General features: G+C 41.3%; 1 long non-coding RNA gene across 1 annotated transcript in view; it reads right to left on the minus strand.

The window, feature by feature from the left end:
• Window positions 1–17,637, minus strand: part of LOC140514946 (uncharacterized) — a 93,995-nt gene that overhangs the window by 23,165 nt on the left and 53,193 nt on the right. The window lies entirely within an intron of this gene.

The raw sequence follows: 17,637 nt of genomic DNA on the forward strand, positions 1-17,637 counted from the left end.
CTGAGATCTGACCTTTACTTCCTCTCGTTCCACTGTCCCTCCTACTTAGCTCCCCACTTGGAAGCTGAATAAAGGCTGCTCAGTGTTTTGCAAATGCAAATATTTCATCAAAGACCATTTAGTGAATGTGTGTTGTCCATTCATTTTAAAAATTAATCCTTCAAATTTCTATCTGCTAGAACACTGAGTATTTGGGGGGCTATTGGGATTATCCCTAAGATACACTTTGACTTTGGGCTTTCAGTGCAAGAGGTAGGCCCTGGAACTGAGACTGCTGTATACACCAGCTGTGCTGGCCCCCAAGCCAGCAGACCGTAATTATACTAAACCAAGGGGAAAGCTGACTCAGATGCAGCCCTGTGTGCTGGCCTCCCTGACATGCATCTGCTTACCAAAGCCCTATCTCCCAACTCCACTGGGTCTATGAGATTCTGCTCCTCAACCCCTCAAGCTAAGGTCTCAACTTTCCCCATCACTGAACCCCAGCTCAAAGCCATGTGATCACTACACTGTCCTGACATCCTTTCTGACGTTACCTTGTCAGGGTCAAGAGATGTGCTGCTTCCTAGTCCTAAAGGGATGCCAATAGACTAAGGAATGCATGATGAAGGCAACATAACAAAGAAATGCCTACTAGATGCTGACCCTTGGGGAGCTACAAAGTTAAAACAAAGTGTCCCATAAGCAAGACAAGACAAGATGTGTTTCTAGCTAGAGTCATATCCTTTCTGCACTTACCTAACTCCATTATTAGGACTTTGCATTTATCTCTCACTTTCAACTAAAATCCTTCCAAATCCAGCCTATTTTTCATTTTGTTGAGTTCTTTCTGAATCCTAACAAGAACAACAGCTAGCATTCACCCAGTACAAAGCCTTTAACCTATGTTATTTTGATCATCACAACCACCTTGGAACATAGAGGCTATTAATATCCCCATTTTACAGATAAGGAAACTGAGTCTGAGAAAGATGAAATTACTTGCTCAGGGTCAGGTAAGTCCCTGATGCAGGATTTGAACTCCAGTATATCCTCATGCCAGATCCAGTGATCTTACGTAGCTGATGTTTATAAAGCCCTCAAATTGCAAACTGCATTATGTACCTTATCTCACCATGTATGGTAGGTACTTCAGAAATTATTATCTCCACTTTACAGATGAGGAAACTGAAGCTGAGAGAGGTCAACTATTTTCCTTGTGGTTATACAGCTAGTGTCAGGGGCAGGATTTGAACATTACCTTAAAGAGGAAAATATACTGAATGATTCAAGTAAAAATCACCACCACCACTACCCAGCCCCCAAACATGATTTGCTCATGGCTGCACAGCTAATTAGTAAATCTTCCTGGCTTTGAGTCCCACTCTATCTCCATTGTATCATCCTGTCTTCACCAATTATGTTATCAATATTTGGAGTCAATAGGACCTGAGTTCAAATCCAGATGGAGATGCTTACTGGTTGTGTAACCCTAGTCAAGTCACTTACTCTCTCTGTGTCTGAGTTTCTTCATCTACAAAATGGAGGGAGGCCTCCATGGACTCTCAGGTCCCTCCCACTTTTATGATCTATTTCCTGAGTGGCCCTCTAGTGTCATACACAGATTGGCTAAGGATGTCACTTATTTTCATCTGAGTCACTGTTCATCCTGATGGCCAGCACAGGAACCAAGGTAGGGCTTTGGATTACCATATGAATACCATTCTCCACGCAGACATCATGCCCAACTTGTTGGGTCCAGTTATTCAAACTTACTTAGCTTCTAGCTCCCTACCTGATTGTTAAGGCTCTTAGGAGAGACTTGGTTAACTGCTCTTTCTTTTACAATGGTGCAATGGACCCAGCATTCCCCTGACCTCCTTGGTGGCACATGAATACAGTGTGGCTCCTGGAGTCAGGAAGGCCTTAGTTTAAATCTGGTCTCAAGTGCTCACCAACTCTCTGACCTGGGAAAGTCACTTAACCTCTGTTTGTCTCAATTTCCTCAAATGCAAAATGGGGATAATAATAGGACCTACCTTGCAGAGTTGTATCAGATGAGATAATATTTGTAAAAAAAATATCACTTGGTACAGTGCCTGACCCATAGTAGGTGCTATATAAATGTCTGTTACCTTTCCCCCTCCCTTTGCCTGATGAGTAATCCTGCCACAAAAGGAAATGAGTGGTCAGTCAGGCACACCCTGTTCTTGAGAAAGCCAATGAGATTCCCTCTTACTGATCTCACAAGCTGTTCTTTGAATGATTACTTCTCATATTTTTTTCTAAGAAATGTCATCAAGCCTGTCATCTTAATTTTTTTGTATCCAGTTTCAGTTTGAAAATAGGACAAGTTTATTTTTTCTTCATTCCTGAGGTATGGCTTTCTTCTCCTTGGTTTCTTGGAGATTGCAAAATGAAGCATAGCAGCCAAATTCACCAAGTAGTTTGGTGCCCTAGGATGTGGTTCATCTGAGCCTGGTGACATGATTTCATTAGGAGCCATTAGTAATTTTTAATGTCAATACTCCTTCCTTACAAGCTTCCTGGATGAAAAGATCATAGCATTTAGCATGTCAACCAACAGAATTATGGGAGTTTAGATGTACAGCATCCTTCTAAGCTTCCAGATCTTTGTCTTGGGGGATCCCAGCAGCTTCTGAGATGGTATGGTTGGTTGTTGTTCTTCGTCTTCAAAGAGGACCAAAATGATATCACCATTGTAAAGTGAAATTTCAGTTTGTCCAGCTGTGACTAATCAGACCAATATAAGCTCAGAATGCTTTGCCACAGGTTGGGCACAGATAATCTGTTTGAATATTTAGGGTGAATATCCCAAATTTGCGCATCCTGCATTTACTTTGTGCTACCTCAATTCTGCTTTGCTCAAAGAGCACAGCACCCTTTCTGATGTGGGCATGCCATGCTGTGATCCTGTGCCAGTGTCTCCCATGATGAACAGTCAAATCCAAAGTTCTTGAAAGAGACCTTGAGAGTGTCCTTGTATCGTGTCTTCTGGCCACCATGCGATCATCTGCTCCATGCAAGTTCTCCATAAAATTGTCTTTTTGGCAAGCATACATTTGGCATTCAAACAATGTAGCCAGTCCATAGGAGTTGTACTCTCTGAAGCATAGTTTGAATATTTGGCAGTTCAGCTCGAGCAAGGACTTCAGTGTCTGGTACCTTATCCTGCCAGATGATCCTCATAATCTTTCTAAGACAGTTCAAATGGAAACAATTCAGCTTCCTGGCATGGCACTAGTAGACTGTCCGTGTTTCTCAAACTTAAACAATGAGGTCAGCACAATGGCTCTGTAGACCTTCAGTTTGGTAGTCAGTCTAATACCTCTTCTCTCCCAAACTTTTCTTCAGAGCCTTCCAAACACTGAGATAGCTCTGGCAATGCATGCATCAATCCCATTGTCAATGTGTACATCCCTGGAAAATACACTACCAAAGTAAGTGAACTTATCCACAGCATTCAAAACTTCTCCATTTGTTGTAATCAATGGTTACATGTATGGATGGTGTGGTGGTGGCTGATGGAGCACCTGTGTTTTTTGGTGTTAATTATTAGGCCAAAATTAGCATAGGCAGCAGAGAATTGATCCATACTTTGTTACATCTCAGCTTCAGAGGCTGCATTGAGTGTACAATCATCTGCAAACAGAAAATCATGCACCAAAATTCTCTCCACTTTGGTCTTGCTTTGTAACCTTTTCAAATTGAAGAACTTGCCATTAATACAATAGTTGACCTTGGTGCCGTGTTCATCCTCATTGAAAGCATTTGTCAACATGGCTGAAAACATCATGCTAAAAAACATGAGAGCAAGCACACAGCCCTGTTTCACTCCATTGGTGACTGGGAAAGCATGAGAGTTTTGTCCATTATCCAGAACCTGGGCAAACATGCCACCATGAAATTTACATACAATATTGATGAACTTCTCTGGGCAACCAAATTTTGACATAATTTTCCATAAGCCCTCATGACTAGCAGTGTCAAAGGCCTTGGTCAGATTATCTAACCAATGAAGGAAGGGAGCAAGAAAAAAAATGGGATCCTATCTGACTCCGCCTGAGGATAGAAACACACGTAACCTCACCTAGAAGGGAGATGTATTCCCTTTAAGCAGGTAGGCAATGACTATAGTCATTGACCCACTGATTGTCTCTGGGTTCATTTTCCAAAGGTATCTAATTGACCTTGCTTATTTTAGAGCTCAGGTACATTTCACATCCCTTTCTTAAATGAATCAGTGTCATCAGTCAGAAAATCACTCAGTATTTCCTGTCACCAGTGTAAAGGAAGTGAATTGGCCTTAACGTTTGAACTTTGGGACAACCGATCTGCATTAGTGTAAGTGAGCTAATACTGAAGAGTTCCTGCCAGCAGAAGGTCAATGCCAGCTCCCAGGGACTCTGTCCAGGGTGTTCCTGAGAATGGGAGAATGGACCATGTTGCCTGTGGGATCTTTTCCAACTCAAGATTCCATTATGCACAACAGACAAATGTGATATAATGGGAAGACCTTAGTTTAAAAATGACTTCAAATAGGAGCATTCTCATTGTGCTGCTCTGCCCTTGACCAAGTCTCTTCATATCTCAAGGTGAAATGCACACTTTTCTCCTCTGTCAAATGACTGTTGGACCATATGATCTCTAGCACTTTTTAAAAATTCTGAACCCCTCCAGCCTTGAGTCTATACATGTGCTTGAAATGAGTCCTCTCACATGGTTTGTGCCATGGGGCCAAGACCTATAGTTTAAGAAGTTCTGAAGGGGTTGTGAGTGGAAAAAGGTTAAGGTAGAGTTGACCACATGTGTTCCCTTCTAGTGGCAGCCTTGAGGGCTACACCAGTAAAGCAAAGAGTAAACCTATGTCTCCCATCCAAAGTGCAGAATGGGAACTCTTTCTCTCCTTCCTCCCATGAATTAACCTCAAGTATAAGTCCCAAGTGACCTTGTTTCTTATTAGAAAAAAGCTATTAGACTCAAGATCACTAATTTGGTGCTGACCAGTAGCCATGTCTACTCTAGTCCTGATAAGAATGTCATCTTTCCAATCAGAGCGAGTAGGTTCAAACCCCTTCCAGAATCTGTTTAATTCTAAGGTGATCCTAGGATCTCCTCTATGGACCTCAGTTTTCTGTTCTGGAAAATGAAAGGTATGACAGGGCTTAACAAGTAGACTTCCAGGAGGGAAAAGGTACATAGGACATACTTTTCAGTTTAATCTTCATTAACATTTTATTTCTCACTTTCTTAAGTCTAGATGATCAACAAGACAGTAAACCAAGCCCTGATCTGTAGCCTTTGTCAAATCCAGAACATACATGCTCACTCTGAAATTTTGACAATTGACTCTCGGGAGCTGCTAGGAGCTGGCTCCAGTGCAACCTTGGGTGTGGTCGACATAATCTGTTTCCTTCTAGATAAAAATCTGCTGATGTGCCCATTTAACAAAGCCTCTTTCTCTCTCTGACACCTCAGTTAAAATATTTGAAAGTATTGCTCATATCAGATCCTATATAAGCATGGAAATATACACTAAATGAATGGCAGTCAGCAGAGTGCATTGCTTTAGTCTAATGTTATTTGTAAATATCAAATCAGTCCAAGACTGGATTATCCACTATCTCCCATGGTTTTGTACTTCCATTCATGTATGTGAGTTAGGTCACTGAAGAAGGGAGTCCACAAGCACATTAACATGAATGTATCTTATAATCTCATTGCTGAAATCTCATGTTTGATTTTCTTAGCAAACAGAAAGATTCCATTGGCTTCCTTTCCCTCTTTTCAAAATCTTGAGCTATATGTTTCTTCAACTGATCAATCAATAAACATTTATTAAGCACCTACTATGCGCCAGGCTTTGTGCTAAGTGCTGGGGACACAAAAAGAAGCAAAAGACCATCCCTTTATTCAAGTTCACAATCTAATAATCTTTACTCTATTGTAAGTTTCTTAAGGCAGAGACCATTCATTTCTAACCTGCTCATTGGAATAGTGGGTCTAAATACAGATTGGATCTATGATTCCACTGGCATGGGGAGATCTCCCATGAGGAATTTCTACCATTGCAGGTAGATACCTTCTCCATAATTTGTGGTCTTAGAGATTTGCCTTGAGCACTGGGGGATCCAGTGATTTATGTAGGGATCCCACAACCTTGCAGAGGTGGGACATGGATCTATGTCTTCTTGGCTCCTGGGCCAGTTCTCTTATAACACAGGATTTATTGTCTATAGATGAGCAATAAATGCCTGTTGAACAAATTAAGAAAGTCACCCTTTTCTCCAACTTGACTTTCTTCTAACTATATCTGAATTTTTCTCGGACAATATCTTCATCAGATCCATGATTTTGTCAGTGTGGGCAGTCCTTTCACTGGTAGAGAAAGCAGACTCCTCCCTACCTTGTCATTCCATGCAAAGCTGGTTTGCTATCCTTCCTCCAATCCTTCACAAATGACTTATCACAAATGGCAGGTCCACCTCCGTGTCTCATGGGCTAGCAAGGGCAAATGAGCCCTATAGTATGGATTTCTGCTTTTAAGCAGGGAGGTGCCTATAGAGGCCAAGAAGCTCTCCTGGAGGTCACAGAATGGCCCTGGACAGGGCAGTGAAGAGGGACAAGGCTTGACCTTTCTGGCTTCTGATCAGCATGATGCCAACAGTGAATCCTGAAGTATTCTCAAGCAGGTATGTATTTTGGCATCAGAATTTATTTGTGATTATTTTATTGTTTTAAAATTTATTGCTTGGATATCTAACTCAACCCAGGCATGATTTCAAAAACCTCAATCCACAAACTTTGCTGAATTACCTTTGGCCATATATGGTCTCCTCTAACCATATCTGAGTCATTGTCTCATGAGTCATTAGCCTTTATTTGCCTCATAATGTGAAACTCAGAAAAGTATTGCCCCCCAAAGACTCTGAGCTCACACAGACTCCTATAGGGCTCTTAGTTTCTCTCTCTGGCTTTTTGCCCCCACCTGGAGTTAATCCAGCAACATCCTCCAAATAGAGCTCATGGCTATAAGTGTGTGTGTGTGTGTGTGTGTGTGTGTGTGTGTGTGTGTGTGTTGCCATTTCCACATAGGACCTTAATATCCAATATTAGGTACAAGACAGACTTTATTTCACTCCAAAGAAAAAATGTACGATACTGAAGTCTCAAACCCAGGACTCACAGAGGCAACAGCTTCCAGGAAGGGAATCAAACTTGGACTGGCTGTCAGGGCAGCATTCGGTTATTTTGATGAGTTCCTCTGTCACATAAAGCACTATACACTATCACCCCAAACTGTACCCCCTAGAACTAAGGCTACATCACCCCCGAGGTCCTCATGGTTTGGGGCTTATGCAATAAATCAACTCATTCACAAATCTTCACTTTCTGAATCATTTTGCTTTCTCAGTAATGAATATACTTTCTGCTCAAGGATCATACAAACTATCCCCTGGTTTCTATAGTGGAGATGAGTCTATGCGGAATATATTCCTGTGCCATGAGGAGAGGCATATTACTTTAATAAAATGACACCACAGCTCCTAATGGGTCCCAATGAGTCTCTCTGCCTGGGGGGGGGGGGGGAGGGTTTCCTCTGAGAGGACTGATCCCTAAGAGCAGGTGTGGGGAACCTGAGCCCTTGAAGCTAAATGTGGCTTTTTAGATCCTTAAGTGTGGCCTTTTGATTTCCTTGGCTGCATCAGGCTTGTGTATAAAATCAAATTTGAGCATTCTACTTAGGGTTGGGTGTATAAAGAGCCAGAGAATATGAGAAAAACCTTGTCTCTCATCTTTTAGGGATCAGGCTGCTCTAAGATTGAAGCTAATTTGTATGAATTCAGAGCTGGGATCCTTGATGAGGGAAGCATGGCCCCTCTCACCTTGAGATTAACGTAGCATTTCTTGAAGAAAGATGCTTTATCAGGAAATCTTTGCTTGCAAGGTCTGGTGCCTAGTCTCTGAAACTCCAGAATTCTCAAACTTGAGTTTATATACAAGCCTGATGCAGCCAAGAAAGCATCCCTCATCGGGCTAGAAAGTTACATTCTAGGATTCTGCTGCTTAGGGAATTCAAAATACCTACTCCTTCACACAGAAGCTTGGAGTTCAGAGCAGGGTCCTTAAACTCTCCCGCACCCCCACCCAGCCATGTGAATCATTGACTTCTTTTTTGCTGGGTCATCAGCCAGTGTTGAGATGGCAATTTCTTTCTCCCTATAGCTGTGGCTACAGCCTAAGTATGTGGCTAAAAGAAGCTATACTTGCCCGGGAGCTTAAGCCTTGTTCCTATTTTTTTGTTCTGTCTTTGCAGTTGTGTCTAACTTCATGACCCCTTTGGGGATCTTGGCAAAGATACTAGTGGTTTGCCATTTCTTTCTCAAGGTCATAACATCTAGACCAAGTCAAAAGATCCAGAGGAAGGCCCTCATTTGGCTAAGTCTCCATGGAAGGGCAAATTGCCTAGACCAGGAGACCAATGATGGGTTCAGATCTTCCCCAGTGGAGGCCATACCCTCGTAGTCGAGTTCCCAGACACAATCTAAGATGGCATGATAATACCAAGACAGGGGAAGGTGCAGGAACTGAGCCTGAGTTTCTGTTGGAGTAGGGACCCTAAGAAAGGAACTTTGAGCAACGCTGGTCTGTAGCTGCTCTTTGTCTCAAAGGCTTTAGAGAGTTGTTTGCAAGACTCTGAGAGGTCTGCAGACAGTGTGTGTCAGAAGTGGCACTTGAAACTCCTTCCACCTAAACCTAAGCCCAGTATGCCATAGCTTCCACTCAAATTTCTTAGAGCAAACCCAAATCTCTCCAGTTTTCTGAGATGTAGTTTCCTCATGTGTAAAATTGGAATCAGATGCATGTACTACCTGTGTCATTGGACAAGGCTCTAGAAATGGAAATTGCATGTGATTAGTAATCAGAAAAATGACACTGAAAATATCCTTGCTGTTATGATTGAAGAGGATATATATCTTATTGACTCCTTTCAGAAAAGCAGACCTGACCAGCATATATGTTTTCCTTTTTTGCTGTTTGCTATTGGCCTCTGGAAAATCAACAAGGAAAAAGAAGTATGTCTCAGAGTTCCCAATGAAATGGGGTTGCATCCTTAAAAATCTAATTCTGAAATCCATTCCTTTATTGTCAGGCTGCCTGGAAAGGATGAGTGAGTGAGTGTGTGTGTGTGTCTGTGTGTGTCTGTGTGTGCTTTTGTATGTGTGTGTCTGTGTGTATGTGTGTGTGTGTGTCTGTGTGTGCTTTTGTGTGTGTGTGTGTGTGTGTGTGTGTGTGTGTGTGTAGGAGGGCAGTGGGGGTCATTGCTCCCCTCTTTCTTTCTCCCAGCTGTCCTCATCATTTTCCTGGAGTGTGTCACTAAGAGTTCTCACACAACCAGCTGTACTTCTGAGACACGTAGCCTTAGGGCTTAGCTCAACTTGTCAACTGTACAAGGAGATTCATTTCTCTTTACTGGTCTTTTTGTCCTTCATAGTCCCTCTAGTTTTTCCCAAACCCCAGGACATAGTGGGCTGTCCTCCTCAAAATGAGCCAGCCCAGGCATGTGTTGTCACACCTCTCCTCCCCCTTTTCTGTTTGGGGTTTCATACATTTTACCCTTTCATACATATCACTTCCACCCCTCCACTAAATGCTAAGAAGATCAAGATGAAATTCATCAAATCAGAGTCAGATTATTTTATAGCCAGCCCCCTGGATTGGGATGCAGAGTAACTGGCGTCAGTTCCTGCCAGTGTTATTTACTCCTTTCAACGCCTTGGGCAAGTCATCCCAGCTCTCGGTGTCTCAGTTTCCTTGGATTGTCCACTATCAGAGATTCTTAGCTGGGAGGCCGTGAACTTTTTTTTAAAAAAATGTATTTTGATAATTATGTTTCACTAGAATTGTTGTCTTTTGCAATCATCTATCTATATTTTATACATTTACAAACATTATTCTGAGAAGGGGTACACAAGCTTCATCAGACTGCCAAAGGGGTCTAAGATATAAAACTGGTTAAAAACTTCTGAGCTAGATGACATCTAACACCTTTTTTAGCATTAAAACTATGATCTCCTGCTTTAAAAGGAACTGGATCCATTGAAGATCCAAGCTCCAACCATGAAAGAATTCTCATGAACTACATTATGGTCTCAAGTTGGAAAATATCTCTCGGTATCTAGTCCAACCTGTTTCTGAGCAGAAATCTCCTCTTTTAGAAAGTGGCCTTCCAACCTCAACCTGATGACCTCCAGTGACATGAAGTATCACCTCTTGGGACACACCATTGCACTTCGGGATTGTTTGAATTGTTAGGAATATTTTCCTTATATTGAGCTGAAATGTATGTCTCATTTCTACCCACCCCTCCACTAAATGCTAAGAAGATCAAGATGAAATTCATTGAATCAGAGTTAGAATGTCAAATCCAAAGATCTGGTAGGACAGCCTTGATAAGTGATCTTCCACACTAGATTTGATATCTTCCAGTGGGTGGTAACCCACTACCTCCCATGGCAGTCCAGTCCACTTTTGAACAACTCTATTTATCCTTAGAAGTCTAAGCCTGTGTAACTCCATGTAACTTCCATCCATTGCTCCTGGTTCTTTGCCTGGGGCTAAAAGGAACAAATCTTTCGTAAGGCAATCTTTCAAATCACTGAAAATAACTATGATGTCCCCAACCCCTGAATCTTCTCTTCTCCCAGACAACCATTCCTAGCTCCTCCAGCTAACATCTTCACATGTGTAGTGACGATTGTATATCTTCTCCCTTGGGATTTCTTTCCCACCTTGTCTTTACAAAATTTTCATGAAGCATTCTGGAATACCCCTAAAGAACTTTTTAGGAAGAAGATGGAAAATAAAGGGAAAGGAAGATGCATCTATTATGTTACAGGCACGGTGATAAGTATTTTACAAGTATTAGTTCATTTCAGAGACAAGTGAGGGGAGAAAGTGCAAACCATACATGATGGCTCTTAAAGCCAACCTCCAAACAGCAAGAGATGATATTGGAAGAATGAGATGTACTGCCCTGTTTCTGGGGAGAGGGAAGTCAAATGGAATTGACTAGTTATTCAGTAGCATGAAATAGAGAAGAGAAATCTGTTTGAAGGGTGCAAATATGCAGAGAGGGCCCTTTTGAGTATAAGGGCAGAGGCAACAAGACCAGGCTCCACAAAGAATGCTTCAAAGAAATGGCAGCGATGGCAGCACCTTCTTTCTAAAGTGGCCCATTTCATCACTCAATGGTTCTGTTTGCTCAAAAGTTTTCAATCAAACCCATTTTCATATATGGAGTTCAGCATGAGGAACCTCTTCCAAAGCACATTGGCAACAAACAGCTCTGTGCCTTGAAGTCTTACAGCCAATCTTCACCATTTTGTAGGCCCTTTGGGTGATGGGTCTGGTGAAGGACAGTATAAAATGGAAATGGCTAACTATGGAGGTAAGATTGAGAAGGGAGAAAATGAAGAAAGAGCAGGAAAGAGCCTGCTAGAGTACTGAGAGGTGGACTGTTGGAGGTTCCAATGAGTAAGAAGCATGGTCAGGAGGGGATGGAATGACAGGTTAGTCAGATAAAGGAATGCCAGAGTTCTCGATGAAAGAAATAGAAGTTCAAGGATAAAGGTGAGATTCTGGGTGTGACTGTTCCAGTGTGTGGCTGAGGTAGAGTGAAAGAATAGACCATGGAATTTAAGGAGGCCAAGTAAATGAAAGGTCAGGGTGCCTGTGGGAGCATCAACATGAATATGGAAATCTTCTTGTATAAGGGCACAAGTGGAGGAGGAGAGGGATATGGTGAGCTAAAAGCTGAATTACTTGATAAAGGGAAGTACTGGAAAGGAAGCCAGGGGATGCAGCAGATCAATTTTTGCCTTGCCTCCCCTTTCCCTGCTTTCTTCCCTATCCACATCTCTCCAATGTCTCTCCCCTCCACTGAAAGCTTCTCTGGGTTTATTAAAAGAAAACAACATATATTAAACAAACCAAAACAACCTTTAGAGATGTTTTCCCTGGCCTTCACCCTGACCAGCCGGGCCTAGTCTCTGTTAGACCTCAATTTATTTATACCAATGTGTTTCTATGGCCTTTGGCTCCTGGCCACTCCCTGTGTCTCAGGTCCTGATGTCTGCCTCCCTCAGGCTTGCTTTGCTCTCTCTTGAGCCCTGCTCCCTCTTTGAGCCAGTGAGAGTCATGGTTGGCTCTACTCTTTTGGAAGATTAGTTCATCAGTTGTGAGGAGAATCAATTAGAGAAGAGAAACATTGGATGATAATTTCCTGAAAGAAGATTTTGAGAAATGTTTGGAATATTTTTTGTTTCTTCTCTATGTCTTTCCTTCCTTTTTTCCTTCTTTTTCCTTCCTTTTTTCCTTCCTTCCTTCTCTCTTTTTCTTTCTTTCTTTTTTTCTTTCTTTCTTTCTCTTTCTTCCTTCCTTCCTTCCTTCCTTCCTTCCTTCCTTCCTTCCTTCCTTCCTTCCTTCCTTTCTTTCTTTCTTTCTTTCTTTCTTTCTTTCTTTCTTTCTTTCTTCTTCTTTTTTCCTCTCTCCCTCCCTTTTCCCCTCTCATCCTTCTCCCATTCTATTCTGTTCCATTGCCTGTCATTCACTCCCAGAGTGAACATCTCTAAGGTCACATAGCACTCTAGGACTATGCTTGTGTTCTCCCTCAAGACCATTTCTGTCTTCTTCCTCTCCTCCCTACCCCTATCCCAAGTACTTCAAGGTAAAGCTAGAATTCCAAAATGTGAGTGAATTCAGGAAAGTGAACTTCATTACTGATAATCTAGTGTGCTATCTTTTAAAAAATCGTTTTTCAATGCTCTCTCTCTCTACATATATGTATGTATGTACATATGTGTATACACATACACACACAAACAATGAGTTCTCCTGTCTATAATAAGTGCTTGGATACACTGTAGCTTCCTTCAACAATGGATGGCAAGAGCATCGAGTCCTAGCCAATAGATCTCCCTCCACTCACTAGATATACCATGTTCCTCTGTGGCTGCTCCTAACTGCCAAACTGGGAGCTCCTGGAGAGCTGAGACCATTACCTGAATGCTCTTAGCTGCCTCAGTGACAGCCCAGTGCTTTCTGGTCTATTGAATTGAACATGGTGGGCAGCTAGGTTTTCTTTTTTATTAAAAATCTTTTTTTTAATTTTAAAGAACAAAAATCCATTTGCCCTTCATCCTTCCCCTCTGCTATTGAAAAGGAAAAACCAAACCAAAAGAACTGTTTTTCACAACCTACCTTCCCCTCCCCGCAGTCTTGGAGTTGAAGAAAAATTTATAGGCCAACTAACATAGCTCACACCTCAACGAGATTCCCCTCTGCATCCCACCTGACAAGTTTCCTTCCTTCTGACTGAAAACTGTAACGGGGAGGCCATTCTCATTTTGGACAGCTCCCATCAGATTGGCCTTTGACTATTTCCAACCATTGCCCCCAGGGCTTCCACTGAGGTCAAGCTGAAAAAACTTGCCCCTGGGGGACCTGAAGCCATGTCTTCAGAAAGTCCTCTTTGTGCTAAATTAAATATGACCAAGCCCTTGAGCCCCAAATGATTTAACCTGATCTAGAGTCTTCCCATCTATAAAGATGGAGATATTTGCAATTCGTAGGATGGCGTTAGCCTTCGTTCCTTATTTTTGTAACCAAGTGATTGTTTTGTTTATAATCAAAGCAATATGAGGAAGAGATAACAAAGAAACATGAGCAAGCTTTTCAGACTCAGTTCAAATACCCTTTCCTCCATAAAAATCTACCCTCATGCCATAGTCACTGCATTTTGGGGCCACTAGGGGGCAAAGTGGGCAGAGTGATGAACTTGGAACCCATTCAAATTTTGTCTCCGACAACACTAGCTAAGGACACTCTCAGTCTCATTTTCCTCATCTATAAAATGAGAAAAACCAAAGCACCCACCTCACAAGGTCGAGGATCTAGTGAGATAACACGGATAAAGTGTTCTGCAATCATTCATGCACATACACACAGGGTAGCATGTATGCTAGTATAGAAATCTGTTGTGTATACTTTAATGCTTATAAAGCACTTTATCCATAGTATCTCATCATATATATTATATTCATGTTTCTATGCATAGATACACACATGTTATGGTTGTTGTTTTACAGTCATTTCAGTCACGTCTGACTCTTCATGACCCCATTTGGGGTTATGTTGGCAAAGACACTGGATTGGTTTGCTACTTCCTTCTCCAGCTCATTTTACAGATGAGGAAAATGAGGCAAACAGGGTAAAATGACTTGACCAGGTTCATACAGCTAGGGAGTGTCTGAGGCTGGATTTGAACTCAGATCTTTCTGACTCCAGGTCCAGTGTTCTATCCATTGGGCCACCTAGCTGTCCATATACACACATAGATGATAAATATACATACAGACATACAGACATAATACATACATATACATACACACACATATACATATAATAAGTATATAATGGTATAACAGGTATATAATGTAGGTATATGTATACCTACATATGTATGTATTGTTATTATATATCTATATATTTGCGTCTATATGTGTGTATTATGTGCATAATATATGTAATTATGTAACACATGTATTATATAAGTATAACATACTTATCTCAATCTGCTACAAGCATTTTTGTACTAATTTTATCAATGAGGAAATTTGCCTCTCAGAGAGATTAGGTGCTATGCCCAGAGTTATTCTGAGTTGGAACTTGGACTCAGAAATTCAAATGATAAAATTAGGGTTTTTCTCATTAAACCACGGTATTTTAATAATTGTTTAAAAAAAAATCTTGGGAAGTTCAAAGGTCTTCCCAGCTTGTGAAATGTCTTGGCTTGCCTCTCAGCATCTGTGTCACCTAGTACAAGTTCTATGATGTCCCTTCCCTCCCCTTGGTACCCCTCCTCTCTCTCTCGTGACCTAAAGTTACTAGTCTGTAAATGAAAGGGATTAGATTCCAGGATCATGGCTATTCAATGAATATCCAACAATCTCTGACAGTCTTTGTTCTGTATTCTGAGTTCCCACCCAGATCTGTTTTTCAATGTTCTATGGCCTTTCCCAATTACATTTGTATGTTCTAAGGTGCCTCCTAGCTCTGACATTCTATCTTCTAGCATTCAATGGGAGGTACCATTTTATTATTCTGGTTGATTAGAATTTGAACCTGGAGCTTATATTTAAGAAACCTAAAAAAGAATAGAAATTACTAATATTAGTCAAAGTAATATACTGGACCAGACAAAAAAAAATCTTTCAAAATTAAATATCACTTTTAAGAGGCTCTGTAGATCAAGGATCTCCAAAAACTCCAAAGGGAATTGGATTTCAGGGAGTCTGTGAACTTGAGTGGCAAAAATATTATATCTTTATTTCAATAGAATTCCTTTCTTTTCTAATCCTATGCATGTCATTATATCCATTTATAAACATTATTCTGAGAAAGGTTCTCTTGACTTCAGGAGACATGACATAAACTCCGTTAAGGATCCTGATATGAAGGGATCACTCCTTGAGCTGTCTAATAAGGACACTAATTCTGGAGGATCCAGAATTTGGCTTGCTTTCTTCTACAAATTCATCTCCCAATCTACCTCTCAAAGCTCCAAAAACAGTCCTTTCTTTCCTCGTTTTCTCTTTACTTCCTGATGTTTCCCCACAAACCTTTATTAGTATTCCTACTTTAGGTAAAGCCCTGTGCTAGAGCCTGGACAGGTACAGGATATAACTTTGATGCAGCTTGAATTTCCATGGTCCTGTCAGGAGGGAACAAGACAATGAGACCCAACATGACGTGTTAAGGAGCGATGCCAAGGTCTTTGTGAGGCCTGAGCGGAAGGTCATTTCCATTAAGCATTGGAAGGGAGCAATATTTCATGCAGAAGGTAGAATGAAAGTTGGGTTTAAAGAACTGGGTATGAATTAAGCAGGTAGGGAGGAAGAGGAAAGGCATTCTGGGCATAGAGATCAATGCAAGTAAAGACACAAAGGTTAGAAAATACAATCCACATTTGGGAGGCTGAAGTTAGTTCAATTGGACTGTAAGGCAACTTTAGAGAGGAGTTATAAAAGATGAGGTTAGATGGTAGCATGGTACCAGGTGCTACAGGGCATGGAATTCTAAGGAAAAGAGTAGAACCTTTATTTGGGAAGTATTAGGACACTCTTGAATGTATTTGAGCAAAAGAGGAGCAACATGATGAGATCAGGGTTCAAGAAAGGTCATGACATGAGCTGAGTGAAAGAGGAGTTGGCTGGGGGCACCAAGGAGAAGCGTTCATTATTACCTTTCCTCACTCTGCTGATTGGTTTCTTAGGTATCGCTGTTCAACTCACTTCTTACCAAACTGGAGAGTTCTGAGTATTCTAAGAGTGTCTTGCATTGTAATTTGAGAGTGTTTATAAGATGGTGCAAAGTAAAACTGTTATTTAACGGAGAATGTCTTTGCTCAAGATTGATTTTAGGAAGAAAGGAAACTTAGAAGATTGTGGTTCTTTAATAGCCTCCTGGATGAATTTCACAAACACAAAACAGAGTCACAACCACAGAGAACAGAAAGGCTTCAGACTCCCAAGGGCAATGGTCTAGCCCTGCAAGGCAATGCCACCCAGTGCCTCTTACTGAGTCCTACTGGCCTCTGACCACTCTGGGGCCTGGGTGGGAGCCCACTGGCAGGTCCATTTGTAAAAATTAAATGCATTTTTTGGTTCCATTTTAAGTTCTGAACTGTCTCCCTCCCTCCCTGCCCCACCCTGTCATAGAGATGCAGACTTATAAATATATGTAAAACCATACTGTGCATGCTTCTATTTATCAGTTCTTTCTCTGGAGGAGGATCGCGTCTTCCTTTATAGCTCCTTTTTAGTTGATTTATGTATTCATAGAGCTCAGGATAAGTTGGATGTTCACCATTATTCTTAGAGCTATATTGCTGTTACTGTGTTCAATGTTCTCTTGGCTCTACTTGCTCCACTTTTCATTATTTCATACAAGTCTTTCCACGTTTTTCTAAAATCAATCAGCTCATCATATTTTTACAGCACAGTAGTCATTCCATCCCAATCACATACCACAACTTGTTTAGTCATTCCACAATTGATGGGCATCCCCACAGATCATTTTTATAAAACAGGAACCTTGTGCCTAGGTCCCAAGAGTAGGAAAAGAGCAAATCTGAAATGGCTTACTTCCAGAGGTATGTGAAAGGAAAGGACGGTGAAACAATCCAGGAGAAGGTTGTGCTTATGAAGGAGGGTCTCTTGGTTGGGCTGTCGTCAAGAGGGCTCAGGAGGTTGGGGTCACTTAGATTCACTTCTCTGCAGTGATCTCTCACTTTTTAAAGCATTTATTTTGAAGAGTTTAATGGGCTGTTAGTGGGCCAAGTTTAGTGAGTAGATGCAGTGTGGATTGATAAAAGGGGATTGGAATTATAATCAGAGGACATGGCTCTGAATTCACTCCTAGCTACATAAGATTGGACAAGTCATTCAACCAACCAAACCAAGGTTGGTTCTTCCATCTGTAAAATGAGCTGGTTAAACTAGATAACTTTGAAGCCCTCTTCAGTCTTTAAATCCTGGGATAATCTATGACTAAGCATAAAAAGAATGGAACCTA

This window comes from Notamacropus eugenii, chromosome 7 (assembly GCF_028372415.1).
Source record: "Notamacropus eugenii isolate mMacEug1 chromosome 7, mMacEug1.pri_v2, whole genome shotgun sequence".
Taxonomy (NCBI): domain Eukaryota; kingdom Metazoa; phylum Chordata; class Mammalia; order Diprotodontia; family Macropodidae; genus Notamacropus; species Notamacropus eugenii.